Genomic DNA, 16868 nt, shown 5'->3' with positions numbered 1-16868 from the left:
CATAAGACAGGTAAATGTGTTTGATTATACGATGAACATGTAGAGAAAACGTTGATAATCTGAATGATCTGATTTGAGTTTGATATGGACATTTTCGTCGTCGTTGGTGTTACCAAGTCTGCGTTGAAATTTAGACTCAGGTTATCACAGACACACACACAGACACACACAAATATATATATATATATATATATATATATATATATATATATATGTTTCTCAAACTTTGTCGTTAGTTTGTCTTTACCTTCATATTCATCGGTATGTGAGAAGAGGACTACCGCCGTCTATGCTTGGTATGCTTGACTTTGCCATGTATTAAAATCATACATGCATCATAATTTCATGCTACATCGCCGGAGATCATGTTCGACTTCCATCATGTCTGCATACAAACCTTGACCCATATTTCAAATAAGCGATATGACATGATGGAAATTCACGACAGCATTGCTTAGCTTTGTGATAGCTTCGAACTTGAGCTCGGACTTGAACTAATCGCTCGGTATACAGTAGGGCGATTCGTCATCTGTCTCCAAAAAGAATTGGCCACTAAGTTCCTTGTACTGTTCAGCAGGGTAGCCCATGACGGAGCAACCTGTGCCACAGGTCCTGCACAAGCCGGCGAGGTAGGCCTTTAGACCGGGGCAGGGGAAAGCCTCGAACTGGCAGACGTCTACGAGAATGCTCTCGGTGAAGTATCTGAAAGCGTAATCATGACTGCAGCCGCGTAAAACGTCAGCCCCGTAGGGACATTCCGGTTGGTGGCGCCCTCCGTTCGGATAGAAATCCTGATGACCCATCTGTCGTCAAAAAGGGGGCAAAAGAGAAAAAAATAAGCCACAACATATTGCAGAATACCTCAATTTCTAAAAAGCAGAAATCGAAGCCATAACAAAAGGGTTAACCATGACTATCTGCACTTGAACCTAGTAGGCCTATTTACCGGAAGTGCCGTGCCAAGTCCAATGTTGTCGTTGCTATCACTGTGGATGACGTCAACGAAGAGGGCGTCTGTAGGGTCGAGCCGACATTCAGGTTCGTCTGCTCTGTAGAGAGGACCGGCTGGATCTGTGCCTGCGAAGATGTGGGCAAAGCAGAAAAAAAAAATATAAATATTCATAACAGTCGAGTTCTATATTATACCATGGAGACAGGCAGTGGCGTATCTAGGGGAAACGGCGCCCGGGGCAAGCGCGAAAATTGCGCCCCTAATTTCTGAAAAAGTGTTCAACCCCAACCCCATCCCGGTAGGGACTTTAAACAAAGTCTACATGATATGCTTTTTTCAAGCACTTAAAAGGGGTCTTTTGAGGGTGATTTGAAATGTAGCGAATTTTGATAAATTTTGGCGAGCGAGCGCAGCGAGCGAGCCGAAAATTTTTGTATTTCAGCTTACAAAACATGGAATTCTTGTCATTTTTTGCTTATTAAATCTTACAATTCTAATCAAGATATAGTGACGGCCTTACAGATAACAATTTATACCAACAAACTGAGGACTTTAAAAAATACTCTAAATTAGTGCGCGCGAGTGAGCCGAAGTTTGTATATTTCTGCGTCATCATCACGTTTTGTTCTTATCTCTCTTTTTTATAATAATATATATAAATTTTGGCGAGCGAGCGCAGCGAGCGAGCCGAAAATTTTTGTATTTCAGCTTACAAAACATGGAATTTTTGTCATTTTTTGCTTATTAAATCTTACAATTCTAATCAAGATATAGTGACGACCTTATAGATAACGATTTATACCAACAAACTGAAGCCGAAATTTGCATATTTCCGCGTCATCATTACGTTTTTTTCTTATCTTTTTTTGATTTTTTTTTGCGCCCCCCCCCCCCCGTATGTTCGAAACCGTTGGCGTCCTCTTTTGATCCAATCGGCGATCGCCTTCAGAACGAAAGAAATTGCAGCCGCTGCTCAGTGAAACATTTTGCCTGCTAAATATTAAATGACATGTGTGAACACAATAGACATTGTCATTTTGTCCGCGTCGTCACGTTTTGTTCTTATCTTCTTCTTCCTCTTTTTGATAGATTTTGGCGAGTGAGCGCAGCGAGCGAGCCGAAAATTTTTATATTTCAGCTTACTAAACATGGAACTCTTGTCATTTTTTCCTTATTGAATCTTACAATTCTAATCAAGATATAGTGACGGTTATAGATAACGATTTATACCACCAAACTGAGGACTTGAAAAAATACTCTAAATTAGTACGAGCGAGTAAGCCGAAATTTGTATATTTCCGCGTCATCATTGCGTTTTGTTCTTATCTTGTTTGATTTGGGGTTTTTTTGCGCCCCCCCCCCCCGTATGTTCGAAACCGTTGGCGCCTTTTGATCCAATTGGCGATCGCTTCAGAACGAAAGAAATTGCAGCCGCTGCTCAGTGAAACGTTTTGCCTGCTAAATATTAAATGACATGTGTGAACACAATAGACATTGTCATTTTGTCCGCGTCATCATCAAGTTTTGTTCTTACCTTCTTTTTTATATATATTTGACGAGCGAGCGCAGCGAGCGCGCCGAAAATTTTTGTATTTCAGCTTACGGAACATGGAATTCTTGTGTGAACACAATAAACATTGTCATTTTGTCCGCGTCATTATCATGTTTTGTTTTTATCTTGTTTGATTCGGTTTTCTGCCTCCCCCCCATCATTCTCCCCCCCCCATCATTCTCCCTCCCCCCCCCCTTCCGGGCGAGTTTTTTTTCTTCTTCTTCTTCTTCTTCTTCTTCGTTTTTTTTTTTCTTCTTTTCTTCGCTTTTTTTTCTTCTTTTCTTCGCTTTTTTTTTTCGTTTTTTGCGCCCCCAAGGAGTGGCGCCCGGGGCACGTGCCCCCCTTGCCCCCCCCCCCTAGATACGCCACTGGAGACAGGCGAGCCTAGTACCTCCTTGATCATATTGTGGCGTGTACCTTGCAGTACAGGTGTTTTTGGTTGGGCTTTTTTTTTTTGTATTTTCTTTTTACACGACATCAATCTCCCCACAAAATCAGACAGGAACCACACTGCCGGGCTATACTACAATATTGTCATCGCTAGACAAACCATCCACGTTTAACAACGCTTACAGCGGTGATGTGATAGCGAAGAATAGGATAACGTTATTTCTACTGACTATCAATTTTAAAGATAATCTATACAAATCGTCAAGATTCCGAAGTACCAGCGATCAAACACAAAACACATGTTTTTTTTTAATGTGTCAGTATGTAACACTACTCTTGTACAAATCAACAATCTTCCCATTGAAATATAAGACAGACAATTTTCTGTGCCTGCGTCTTTGTTTACTGTGCATGTACTAAGTCTACCGAGACGAACCAAAGGGGGAGAGTGTGGGAGGGGCAGAACATTCTCAAGCAGTAAGGTAGAAAATGATGTTGGAAAAAAATGTTTGCCTATTAAAGGAAACCAATATCCAAAATGTAATGTGGACTGAGTGAAAGCAGCAAGATCAGTAGAACACATCAGTGAAAGTTTGAGGAAAATTGGACAATCGCATTTTTAAATCTTTTGTGTTGGAACCGCTGGATGAGGAGACTACTAGAGGTTATGACGTCTTGTGTGGACAACAATATAAAGAAAATATACTCTCTTAATTTCTAGGACTTAAATTTTAAATCTTTCTTACGACTTAAAATATTTTAAGTCTTTAAGACTTATTTTAGGTGGCTTCGATTAAAAGTTGAGTGTCGAAGCTGTTCGCAATCTAAATCTAACAAGGACTTAAACTTTCAGCCAATCAGATGACTTGTAAATGACGTCATGCGCTATCTTGAACCGCCTAAGACCGGAATTGGCGCTGGCCGTCACTTTGCTTCATGCGATGCTAGATAGCGTAGTCATACACACACATTCAGTTATATAATATTGGATGGCCTTGAGATTGATACAAGGAAATATTGGACGAGCTATGCACAAATATTGGACGAGTCGAAGACGAGTCCAATATTTTGCTTAGCGAGTCCAATATTTCCTTGTATTAATCGAAAATAGGACATTCAATATCATCATTATTATCCTACAGAGGATTTTAGCAAAGAATGTTTTCACTTTGGCGTACCCTTTCTGTCTCCGACTCCGAGTGCTGTTCCTACTGTGTAGTGATCCTGACATGGGGTATGGTACATGTACACTCTTCAGTGCAAGTTAATCCACTTCAGTCTCTGATAAAACAGTGATCTATGTATCCAAGGTAGCCGTCATGCTACTGTTAGACCGAGATCTAGCTAATTTAGACCAGAATTAGATGTATTTCTATCCGAGATCTGAGAAACAATTCACGTCACATCTACCGTAGATCGTGAAAGATCGAATTAGGCTACCACTACCACAACTAGTCCTATACTGTGCTGTATATAACGTACTTGTACACACGTACGTACATGTACGGTAACTGTAATACGCATATATCGCGCATGCAAATGCAAGCGCAGCGGCGGCGGCCGGCTACATTGATCGCGCGCGGGCTATCAGTTCTAGCAGTAGCGCTGAGCATGCAGAGCTGCAGATCAATCGTCGCCTTGCGCCTGCATGCACAAAAAAATGCAACTTGTTTTCATCAAACCTAAATTTAACTTCCTGTTATGAAAGTGATATTTTGAAAAATTGTGTGAAAAAAAATTTCAACTAATTGATATATGAAATTTGTTTGTATAAACACAGAATTTTAGAAGAAACGATATTCTAGTTAATTCGTGATTGACCAATCACAGACGTTTTTACTTCTTATTTCAGGTCATCTCGTATATCTCAACCAATCACGGTGCAGTTTATAAAAACTTTGGGGAATCCCCCTCTGCCGTCCAATATTTTAAATATTGGTCGCCTCAGCAAAAAATATTGGTCGAGTTCAACAAACTTTTTAAGTGGGTTGGAGGTTATGAGGTGCGTCGACAAAATAACACTTGTATTTGGGCTCTAAAAATCCTCTGTATGGATAATAATGCACAATATGTACATTGTACATGTACTATAGTACTTGTACCTACCATCGACCATTTGCAAACAAACGCTATTGACTCGAACAGTTGAGTTGGTCTTGAAGGCAGAAGTCATGCAGGCCAGAGTTTTTTGAGGGCATGATCTGACGGAAGCTTGACCAAGTTGCTTAAAGGTGAGCATATTACTGTATGAATGCTTAAGAATGTGTTTGATAACTCTGGGACTCAGTAACCAAAGATAAAAGATGTTAAGATGTGCACTAACCGCCCTACATTTTTGGCGAGTTTGAGCCTTGCCGCTGTATACAGCGCTGTCCATCCCTGAAGCGCCAGTGCTAACGTTAGCTGTTCATGGCTAATGTGTCTATCCAAACATGGTAACAAGTTACATGTAGGCTAACGTTATACTAGTATTGTGGGGGCTCTATTTCGGTGAAACTGCAAGTACAAGTGTAATAATACAGGGACTCTTATAAAGCGCCCATTCTACCTAAAGATTTACGATGTTGGTGTCTTGACTGAAAGGTAAAGCTATGGGCATTTAATTAAACACAGGCTACTGTAGCGTAGGCCTAACTTTCGTCTAACACTGAGTAACAGTAACAAGTTAGTGTCAGTTCACCCCTTCCTACACTCTTGTAAGGTTTAATTTATCAATTTCTACGTAGAAAGGCACAGTTCTAGGCCTTATCATGCCCCACTATGCTGTGATAAAATGAAGGGCATATGCTGTTAGATGGGTTTTATTTTTAACGTTGTGTTTAGGCAGGGAGATGCTCCCTGGTTTAGGCCACCAATAGTACGTAGACCCTATGGGCGCTACAATAGAACTGCGACCAGCCCAAACACGAAGCCCCCTGTGTGATGAGCGCCCCAGGGTTTAGGGCGCCAATGTTGCAATGCCAGTGCAGTGGCGTCAAGCTCTGAACTGTAAAAACTTCTATCGCATGGGCCATATTGGCTGACATCACCAATTTCCATTGACTCCCATATTAAAATAGGGGGTCTACAATTAATAAACAGTTTCTGTTCCATTGCATGACTAGGTCTACTGAGTCTGATGTCACAATAAACAATTACCTTTGGCGTGTGCACTCAACACTCTTACTATCAAGCGTGTATCATGTCACTCATTTTACTGGAATAATCAACTTCAGTGCTACTTGCACTCGGCTGTGTACATGTGTATGTAATGTGAATGTGCTACTGATTTGCATTCCATGAAAATACTTCTACTATCATTACTACCACTCAGTAGTAGGCCTGGACACCTAGGCCTTATGGTTGCCATTTCTGCACTGAATTCAAGACTCTTTCTTGAACTAGTAAGTCTGTTAGTGTTATTGTTGAAGGCGTTGTATGAAACAAATAATGTATGGGATTAACTCGTGCAATGGAACAAGATTTCGCACCTGGATAAAGGTATTCTACTCCAGTCTTTCTCTTTGTAGCATAATCAATGTGGTGATCTGTGTTTGAGTAGAAGGATCTAGACTTAAAAATTCTACAGATCTACACTTCTGGCTGAGATGTATGCATTAAGCATCACATACACCAGTGAGAGAATGTAGTGAAGTTTTACAATATATGAGGCCTTTTTTTATTTTTTACTTTTAATATTTTTTAAGATAAAGGGAATGCAAATTATCTGTTATTTGTATAATTTGTACTCCAAGGAGTACTCTGTCAGGACTATCCCTTCTTGGTGTTTAGATATGCAAGACATCCCTGGTATTTCTAAAAATTGATTTTAACGATAACATCTGAAACAAAAATCAGAGATATCGGTCTCATTTTTTCCTCCAGCATGAAATACAACCCTCGAGACCAATAAGAAATAATTAATTACATAAAAATCTAGAAATGTGGCTATGGCGACCGTTTATACCCCCGAAGCATATTTGTTTTCTTCTTCTTTTTTTTTGTCAAGCGTTTCTGTTTTTCATTTTCCACTTCCTTATCACTGATATTTCACAGTTTTTGTGTTTATTTTCAGATCAATGCGGACTTTGCCCAGTTGTACCGAGAAAAGTGCAGGAGATGGTGAACAGATGGGGGCCATTTTACGTCAATAGAATCTTGCACTTGCCAAGCGAAACCACCCTTAGTTGCAAGACATCGTAAGAAGATGTGAAGACATGGATGGAGACAGTAAGTCCTTCCGCCAATCCTCATAGATCTTGTGGCATTGATTATAATTACTGGAACAATTTCTGTCCAAAGTGTAAGAGTAAAACTTACTCATTTGTTTATGCTTCATTGCTATTACACCTTTCAGGAAAGTGAATGTGTACGAGTTTGCTCTTCATAGACTGATATTGATAATAAGTCGAAAACGTACTGAATATTAGGGATTGTCAGAGCTGATACAATACGTCATATCTAATATGTTAAAGAGAATGGGTGAAATACTTAAATTTGGAAAAAAAATTGTATTGTGTTCCATTCTATAGGAATTTTGTGGAATGTCACTACTTGCAGCGATGCTTCACAGACCCAACATCCCCATGTAGAAGAAAGGGAGAGGACCTCTCGTGCTCCCGAGGGATGCCCAGCAGTACATGGTGCAGAATGACTATGTGCCTGTAAGTACAGTATATGCTTAATGTTTATAGACTTGAAATCAGTTTATGATCAAATCATTGAGCTTCCAATTTTGAGAATTATCAATATGCATGTTTCATTGGGCTTTTAAGTACCAGCTCATGTTTAGAGAAGAATATTTGAGCTTCGTATCTTACAAAGCAAGACTCGTGTAGAATCTGCATGTACTCAGTAACAGGTAGAATTTAAAAATCTGAATTTCTCATGCTGTCGTGAGAAATGCAAAGTTTTCTTCTCTGATATATCAGTGTTTTTGAAGCGATTCTTCTCAAACAAACTTTAGAACATTCAGCAATGAGTATTGTGTAGGGGTATCTACCGTGTTTTGACAGTTTTCTTTTAAATTCATTAAATTACGGATTAAAAATGCATGCTGACTTCTATTGATTTGTAATAATATGTACATCAAATATCTTATGAGTCTGGAACATGTAAATATCAAGTAGGCCCCACCCCGATGATGGCAAAAAGTAATCTGATTTCTGGGAATTTTTTTCAAGGCTTTGAGGTTTACCAGATGAGACAAAATGTTTTAAAATAATATGTTCCGAAATATATCAGAAATATTTACTTGTACATCACAAACTAAAAGTTATGTGATGAATATGTTATTAGTACATTGTATTTAAGATCAATATGTAAAATTATATTTTAATATTTTTTCCCTCCAGAGTGCCCTCTCACTGAGAACTTAACTTCCCTCTATGTGATGCAAAGTTTATTTGATAATAATTGTAGCCTTTGTCATTTGCTCAAACGATTCAAGTGAAATTTAGTTCGAAATATCAGTAGTGCTATACATGTTTAATCTCTTTTCAGGTAGGAACCAATGTTCATGGCATTGCTGATGCAGAGACTCCAACCCCAGCCCCAAGCATCTTCTGATCTGGAGATTCTCCCACCTGAAAGCCCTAGCAAACGGGAAACGCCAAGTTGATCCGCGCGAAACGTATACATCACGAGCGAGAAGCGCGAAGTTCAGTGATGCTAAAGATGCCACCTTCAGCCAGCCCTGCTTAGTCAGATAAGGGAGTGACTAGACGTACATCCAGTATTTTCTCATCCTGGACAAGACCATACTAAGTCCAGGCTGGAGATGACCGGAAGCAAGAATTTGACAGACTCTTTAAAGCCCACTGTGTCTTCATCGTCAAATATGCTTGGGTGCTTGAAGCATTCTTTGATTTTGTGGCGGCATATTCATGTACTGCTACAATCCCAAGTGAGGGCTTCGTTCTGGGCATTAGCCACGAACTTCAAGAACACGTCAGTGTATGATGCTAGTAAGATTTTCCGACATTGTGCCACAAACCCATGCACACAAGAAGCATATCTGACTTGCCCTGATGTGCAGCAAAGTTTTCTTAATTTTCGGTGAATTCTTAAATCAAAGTAACACAGGTAAAATGCTGCAATGTTTCCTTTGAAGATACTATCATGCATAATGTTTGACTCATGGATATTGAGTTATGTTATGTGTGCCTCACTTTTCCATTTATATTGAGCTACAAATCCATGCACACAAGAAGCATGTCTGTCATGCCCTGGTTGTAGTAAAGTTTCCTTGTAATTTCTTTTTGTGTGCATTTTTAAATGAAAATAACACAATAAGGAAAGTTAATGCCGCAATGTTTCCTTCAGAGGTGCTATCATGTATGTGTGTGCCTCACTTTTACATTTGCATTGCTACGTGAACATTTAAACAATATTTCAAGTTTTTATACATGTCCAGTTTCAATTTATTTATTCTTCATCTTTGGCTTGTTTTCTGTATATTATGTCTGGTTGATTATGAAAAAAAAAAGTAATGCCAGATCCGCATTGATTTAAATTGAAAGAAGAAAGTTTAAGTTCCCCTGAACACTTTTGTAATTATTCAACGATTACCTAATTTTCATCACTCCCACAGTGTTGTTGAGCCATTGTCCATCACATTTATTGAGCGCTGATTTGTTGCTATTTTCATTATGACGTTGTGGCTAAACACTGTAATATGAAACTCTCTATTTATAAAGAAATAAACTTTGGTTTTCCAGCCAAAGTATGTGCTTGAACCCACGAGGAAGGATAGATTCAGCGCAGATGGGCACCTTAAACAAATTTAGAGCATTTGACTTGAAATTTGGCACACATGACCACTATGGTATATAGATATGGAAACAATGTGGTGAGCAATGCGTTGCCATGGTAACAGCTTTTTTTAAACCAAAAAACATACAAAAATATTGTGGATTCAGCTAACTTCCTTTAGTCTTCGAGCATTTAGCTAGAAATTTGGCACAAAAGACCACTGTGGTATGTAGATGTGTAAACGTATTCTTTCGTAAGTGTCGATCAATGTGTTGCCATGGTAACGGCATATTTTGAATGAAAATCATACAAAAATATTGTGGATTCAGTTAACTCCCTCACTCTTTGAGTAATTGGCTTGACATTTGACACATGCAACAACTTTAGCATATAGATGTGCAAACTTAATCTTTCATCAATGGTGAACAATGCGTTGCCATGGTAACAGCATCTTTTCACTAAAATGCATACAAAGATATTGTGGATTCATGTAACAACCTCAGTCTTTGAGCATTTAGCTTGAAATTTGGCACACCTGACCACTATGGTACGTACATGTGCAAACTTAACCTTTCGTCATTGTTGATCATTGTGCTGCCATGGTAACAGCATAGTTTGAATGAAAATCATACAAAAATATTTTGGATTCAGGTAACTCCCTCAGTCTTTGAGCATTTGGCTTGAAATTTGGCACATGCAACCATTGTAGTTCAGAAATATGCAAACTTCATATTTCATCATTGTTAAACAATGTGTTGCCATGGTAACGGTGCATTTTCAATGAAAATCATACAAACATTTCGATTCTCCTGTCTCTGTTTAGAGCATTTTGGCTTCAAATTTGGCACATGTTACCTCTACATTACCTAGATGTGCAAAAAATCTTTTGTCAGTGTGGAAAATGTGTTGCCATGGTAACAGTATATTTTGCATGAAAATGATACACTAATGTGAATTCAGCTAAACCCCTCACCCTTTTAGCATTTAGCTTGAAATTTGGCACATATGACGGCTATGATATAGGGCCTATAGTTGGGCAAACTTCATTTTTTTCTTAATGTCCAACATTGTGTTGCCATGGTTACACAATTTTTAGTAAAAACCATAGAAATCGTCAGTTTATTTATCTTGCTCACTCAGTTTTTGAGCACTTGATTTGAGAGGTGGAACAGTGCATTGCCATGGTAATTTTTTTCTTTATTAAAAAGTAAGAAAAAATAATCCTGGTTGAGCTAATTCCCTCAATTGTGGGTGGGGGTATATTAATCACAATGAGTGATAATTCTAGTTAAAAATTCAGATTGCATCACTTCAACATAGTGCTTTGTTACGAGATATGACATCAAAGTAATTAAGAAACTAGTGGTCCATCTCACTTGAACAGTCTCTTGAGATGGTTCCCTGTCATCAGTTGAGATGGATTCTTAAATATCAATAGATTACCATAAGCAGGAATTTGTATATTCTTTTGTCAAACAGTTTGTCTACCAAAATGCAGTATGGAAATGTACTTATGTAAATCAATTTCAATCGATATTCAAGGAATTTTAGAAGTAAGTTTAGAATGTTAATTGTTATTTGAGCTTCTTAATGTTTTAAGGTGAATTTACTTCAGAGTTTACATAGATCTTGCTCCCTATTGTTGTATGTAATACAGTTTGGATTCAATTGTAAATTTTCCCTACGGAATAGTGGAAAAATTAGGGAAGTCTGGTAAGAAATAAGGAAATGTAACACGTTTTCAGAAAACATTTCTTGACTAGTCCGTATGAATATGCAAATACATGCAGGTGAAAAGTGTAAAAATATTTTGAAGGAATGACATCATCAATTCCCTCATTTGGACGTTCATAAAGACTGGACAAGATCTGTTTCCTGGAAATGTGTGAAATTGAAAAGAGGCATATCTTCCTTATTTCGTAGCTGATTTTCATAGTCTTTACACCATTTTGTGTAGGGAAATTTCTTCTCTTTTCTAATTTGATTACACTAATTTTGGCCTTTACTTCCCTCTTGATTAAATTTATACTATGCATCATTCCAAAAAATCAAATAATTCTTTAAATTGCATGCATGGGACGTACAAAGCGTGTAAATCTAAACGTCAACTTAATGGAGGCTGTATTGTTTATTACACAGCATCATTTCTAAAATTTAAGTTATTAGAATTTTTATATAATCTTATATTTGTTAATAGTTTCCATCTTACGACTTAACGATGCTCACCAGGGAAAGAAATACATAAAATGAAAGTGAATCGAGTCGTATGGAGTCATCTTGCAAGATTTAAAAAAAGTGAAAAAAAGTAATCTATTTGGCAATGAAGGTTCCAGTCGTATTTCATTTTTTCCTACATGTGTATGACAATCATCTGTATATTTTGTAACTTATCGATGTTTGTGAAAAATGCATCAGTTTGATTTTGTTAAAATAAATAGACCTTTACATGTGAAGAAAGTGCATCAATTGGCTGTCATTTTCAGTAGTCTGAGTTTAAATCCATGATGGATTTATTTGAAATAAATCCAAGGAAGGCTTAAAATAAGTCTTTCGTCGTTTAAATCCAAGCTGGATTTATTTTAAAAACAAGTCTAAGAAAGATTTAAATGTAGTCTAATAAGACTTAAAAAATAAATCCTATAGACTTGAAATTTAAGTCGAACATAGACTTAAATTTTTAAATCCTAGCTAAGACTTACTTTTAAGTCCTAAGGTTTTGTCTGTATTTACAGTCCGCTAGGACTTAAAAAAATAAATCCTTAGGACTTAAAAATAAATCCTAGAAATTAAGAGAGTAAAGGGAATTCCACAGAGATTCATTTTTCATGAAAATTGCGCATTCCATCAACTTGATACTGACATAATTATGTTATGGGTAGCAATCATTCCCCCTGCATTCTGAAAGTGGTTAGTCAAGTGCTCTTTCATTAGGCTAGGAAAATGATTTTTTTTTTTTTTTTGCCCCTCGGGATTTCGCCCTTGCTGCAAAGACCTCACCTGTAATTCTACCAAAGCCTCCCTGAAACGCCCCAGCGTAGCCCGCCGTGTGCGCACCAAGACTATGGCCCATCAGGTGAACATCTTTGTAGTACATTCCATGCAGGTTGAGCTCACGGGCCATCAGAGCCACCACTCGTCCAACCACCCGTGTGTTCTGGTGCTGTTTCCAATAATTCATACCGCTAGCCCCGCGACGCCAGTCCACCAATATGTAATTAACGTCCTCCTAAATGCGTATATATATCCATATACCACAAATTAGTATTTAATTTCATTTCTTTATTTGTCCAAATTATTCATAAAAACATGGTATGGAAATGTGGTTGCGTCACTCATAGTACATCATGGACACATCATTATAACAGATAAACAACAAATTACTTTAAATGTAACACCGAATGGATACAAAAAAAAAATTCCAAGGAACTTAACGTTCCATAAAAACACAAACTATCATCGTAATATGGTGAACATACTAAATTGTATACACAGAAAACTATAATCAATTACTGCCAAATATATATATATATATATATGTTCTAAGACACATTCCATTAAAAGATACTTCATACAAACTATACACCAATATCATAATCCATGGATAATTACACATATTGCACATTCATTGCCCCCAGCCAAAGTCTGCTTCCTTTCACGAATACCCTGTGCACAATCGCACAATCGTACAGCTATAATAGGCCTACGAATCTATACAAAAATAATGACTTTGTAGTGACGATCTTATAGCGACCGCACTTGGCATCAAACAAAAATATTGGCATGGCCCTATCCGATATTTTTAGACATATATATATATATATATATATATATGTTATATACAGCAATAATAATGTCACAACAGTGGAATGCATTAAATGCCAATCTTGATTTCAATGAATAATCCGAATTTTCGAGGATCCTTCCTCTCCATCAGGGATGAGAGTGCGAATGAATTTTCACAGAGATATTAACAGTGTATATCACTGTGAAAATTCATTCGCACTGTCATCCCTGATGAAGAGGAAGGATCCTCGAAAATTAGGATTATTCATTAAAATCAAGATTGGCATTTAATGCATTCCACTGTTGTGACATTATTATTGCTATTTCTAGTACTGCCAATACGCGGAGCAACTACTATGTTATATATATATATATATATATATATATATATATATACATAACATACATTGTATATATATATATATATATATATATAACTTTGAGCAAAGAAAATGGGTCTCCATCGGGATTCGAACCAGAGACCTCCGGATTACTAGACCGGTGCTACCGACTGAGCTATAGAAAGCCTTAGTTCGATGTTCGTCCCACAAATCCTTTATTCTCTTTGCTCGTGTGGTCAGAAGCTACAGTGTGCGTATGTGTGCCACGCACACACACACACACACACACACACACACACACACACACACATTAACCTGACATAAACCCAAAGGATGTAAAATTAATTAACTTTGGAATGAATGCGAGGGATCACCGAAGCGATGCAGCTTTTTATCTTTTTAATATAATTAAAACAAGGTAAGGGAAAACTGACCAGAAAAAAATTTAATGATAAATAGCGAAAAATTTGAGCGGGCCTTCCTTGCAGTCCTTCAATCGGTCATGATTAATTACATAAGTACTCCGATTGTAGGACACTTGATAAAGGTAGGGAGTGACCTTACGAATAACTACCGCTGGCCCCTTCCAAGGGGGCTGCAGCTTTCTGCCCCTCCCAGGTCGTGTAACTATAAGAGCAAACTTCATCGTTTGCTCTTCGTAGGATTACTGCGCTTGTTGTTCAAGCCTTACAATCGTGGCGAGTGGTTTGTGCGGCACGGAGACGAACGCAACACGCTGCCTCCCCCATTCTGTACCAAATGTAGTGACACCGAATGAGAATAGCGCTGGCTCAATGGTCAGCGAAAAACACAAAATGGCTCCCCGAGCCACGAGAGCTTCCGAATGGACGCACACTCTCAGTGCGCATGCGCATGAAGAGAGGCCAAAAGAGCCACGCGTCTTCTGGCCTCTCTCCTCCAATCACGGCAGCTCGCGGTCACAATGTTTGTGTATGATGCGTACACACACACGCACACACAGAGTGGCAGCATTGTCCCACACGATTATGGATATAGCACCGAGTCTGGCATTGCGCAATTGCATGCACAAACTTCGGTCGTTCGGGAGATTACGAATTATAAAATGGGTTCAAGAATGTAGCCAATTGGAAGTGCTGAAATGAATCACGTGTGCGTGTATTGATTTCTCACTAACATGCACGGCCTGACGTCACAATGTTTGCACTAGCAGTGCGCACTCAATCAGTTGTTACAAGTGCGTCGCGCGCTACTATACGCGCTGTCAATCCTGTAGACAACTTCTAGTTCGGGCTGCTTGCCGGCCTTTCTTGTGTGCATAACATGTGTGGCGTACATGTACGTATACCCTTATACGTACAGTACTTATATGTGCGGGATTTCCGAGTGCGATGTGCGTAAATGTTTGGGACGAACATCTTCGGACATCTTGACTCTTGAGCGAGTGCTACATGTAGCTGACTGGTATTGACCCACAAAGGTACGTGAAAAATGCTGTTAGTTTTCGACCCATTTTATAAAACAAATGATGCACAGGATTATTTCGTGGCGTTAGCGGAGATGCAGCTCACTCTCGGGTATTTACAATGTAGTGCAACATGCACTCGGTTTCGCCTCGTGCATGTTTCACTTATTGTAAATACCCTCGAGTGCAATACATCCCCACTAACGCACTCTATCCTGTGCATCATTTGTATAATAACGCACCATTAGGGGTGACGATCGTCCGACTTTAAAAGCTGTAAGTACTCTGCATGCCCAACTTTTTCTGTACTATTTATCAACTGATAAACTTTATTTAGGGCCTATCGAGTGTTACATTGCTACTGTCGGTTACAGAAATGTTTGAAACATGATATAACGTCAGTGGTTATTTCAGAGCAGGGGAAACAGTTTCTCCTTCTTAGAAGTTAATAACCGCTTTATCAATATGATATCATAACATTGAGCCGATCAACTCTATATAGACGGGTACACACATAGACAGAAACAAAAAAAAAATGGAAGTGACGGTCTCTATCATAATGCTTGTGTTTTCCCGTTGAACTAGCAGGTTAACCTGCATTGTATTCCTCTTTTTTATGTGAAAGTTGAAATACATGCACATTCCAAGTCGAAACACTATTGAAGCGAATCAAATCAGAGATGAATGATTTCCATATTTTTCCAGTGCCATTTCAAAACCTCCCAGAAACAGAGACTTATTATCTAAGAATCATATTCTGTCTATTTATACCTGCGTAAGTGGATATATACGTGTACATGCACATCCTAATCTCTCACTCTCGTGATGTATCATCTTATAATGCTATATATAGAGCTATAAAATATTGCTATGATATTATTGGGTGTTTTTACTTTTGTTTTATTTTTCTTTGCGTAAGATATCAATACAGCAACAGCGCAGGAGTAGCAAGAATATGGCAGAATCAGAGTTTATAGCATAGCCCATAATATTGTGATCATGGTCAATACTTGTAACTTTCAGAGGTCACAAATTAGAGCAATTGAATTACCTGACGAAGGAAGATATCTTTCCTGGATATCTGTCCTGATCCAAACGCACTGGAGTGCCATCCATGTATGGAGAACTTGGTCTTCTTCTTCGGGTCAAAGTTCGACGCTCGGATGCCTTCGGTGTCGCCTAGGACTAGCTCCTGCGCTGTGTTCAAGTTTCGGCGGGTGAAGAGGTAAAATCGCGTGTTTATGAACTCGGGTTCTTCGGGCGGGAAACCGATGGCATGACAGCTGTCGTCATTGAAACACCCCAGATCATCGAAGCATACCTCATGCACGTCCTGCGCTTGGCCTTACATGCCAGCCATAGATACAATAAATATGACAGTAAATATGGCACACATTGTAATGTTCAAGTCTGCTATGATGAACGGTAAAATATCATTTTAACAAAACAGTAAAACCCCCGAATAATAGAAGATTGACTATCAAATATCAATCTTACTGAGAAGTACTTCATGGAATTGCATTATTTCACATTTCCATTTCCATGATATAGCGATGGTAGGCCCTATATGTTATAATTAATCGAAACTTTAATGCAAATTAAATGAGACAGTGATGTAATTTCCTAGCAACTCTTCCATTATATGATTAGTCTGTATAATTGAATTCATTCATT

At 38.4% G+C, this 16868-nt stretch overlaps 1 pseudogene; it reads right to left on the bottom strand.

The window, feature by feature from the left end:
• Positions 1 to 494: 494 nt before the first annotated feature.
• Positions 495 to 16590, bottom strand: LOC139726751 (pancreatic lipase-related protein 2-like; annotated as a pseudogene).
• Between the last annotated feature and the right edge of the window lie 278 nt (positions 16591 to 16868).

This window comes from Diadema antillarum, unplaced genomic scaffold (genome assembly GCF_040938485.1).
Source record: "Diadema antillarum isolate AM-2024a unplaced genomic scaffold, OU_Dant_1.0 seq00000098_RagTag, whole genome shotgun sequence".
Lineage (NCBI taxonomy): Eukaryota > Metazoa > Echinodermata > Echinoidea > Diadematoida > Diadematidae > Diadema > Diadema antillarum.
Note: the sequence above shows the minus strand (reverse complement) of the source record. Positions and strands in the feature narration are given on the sequence as shown.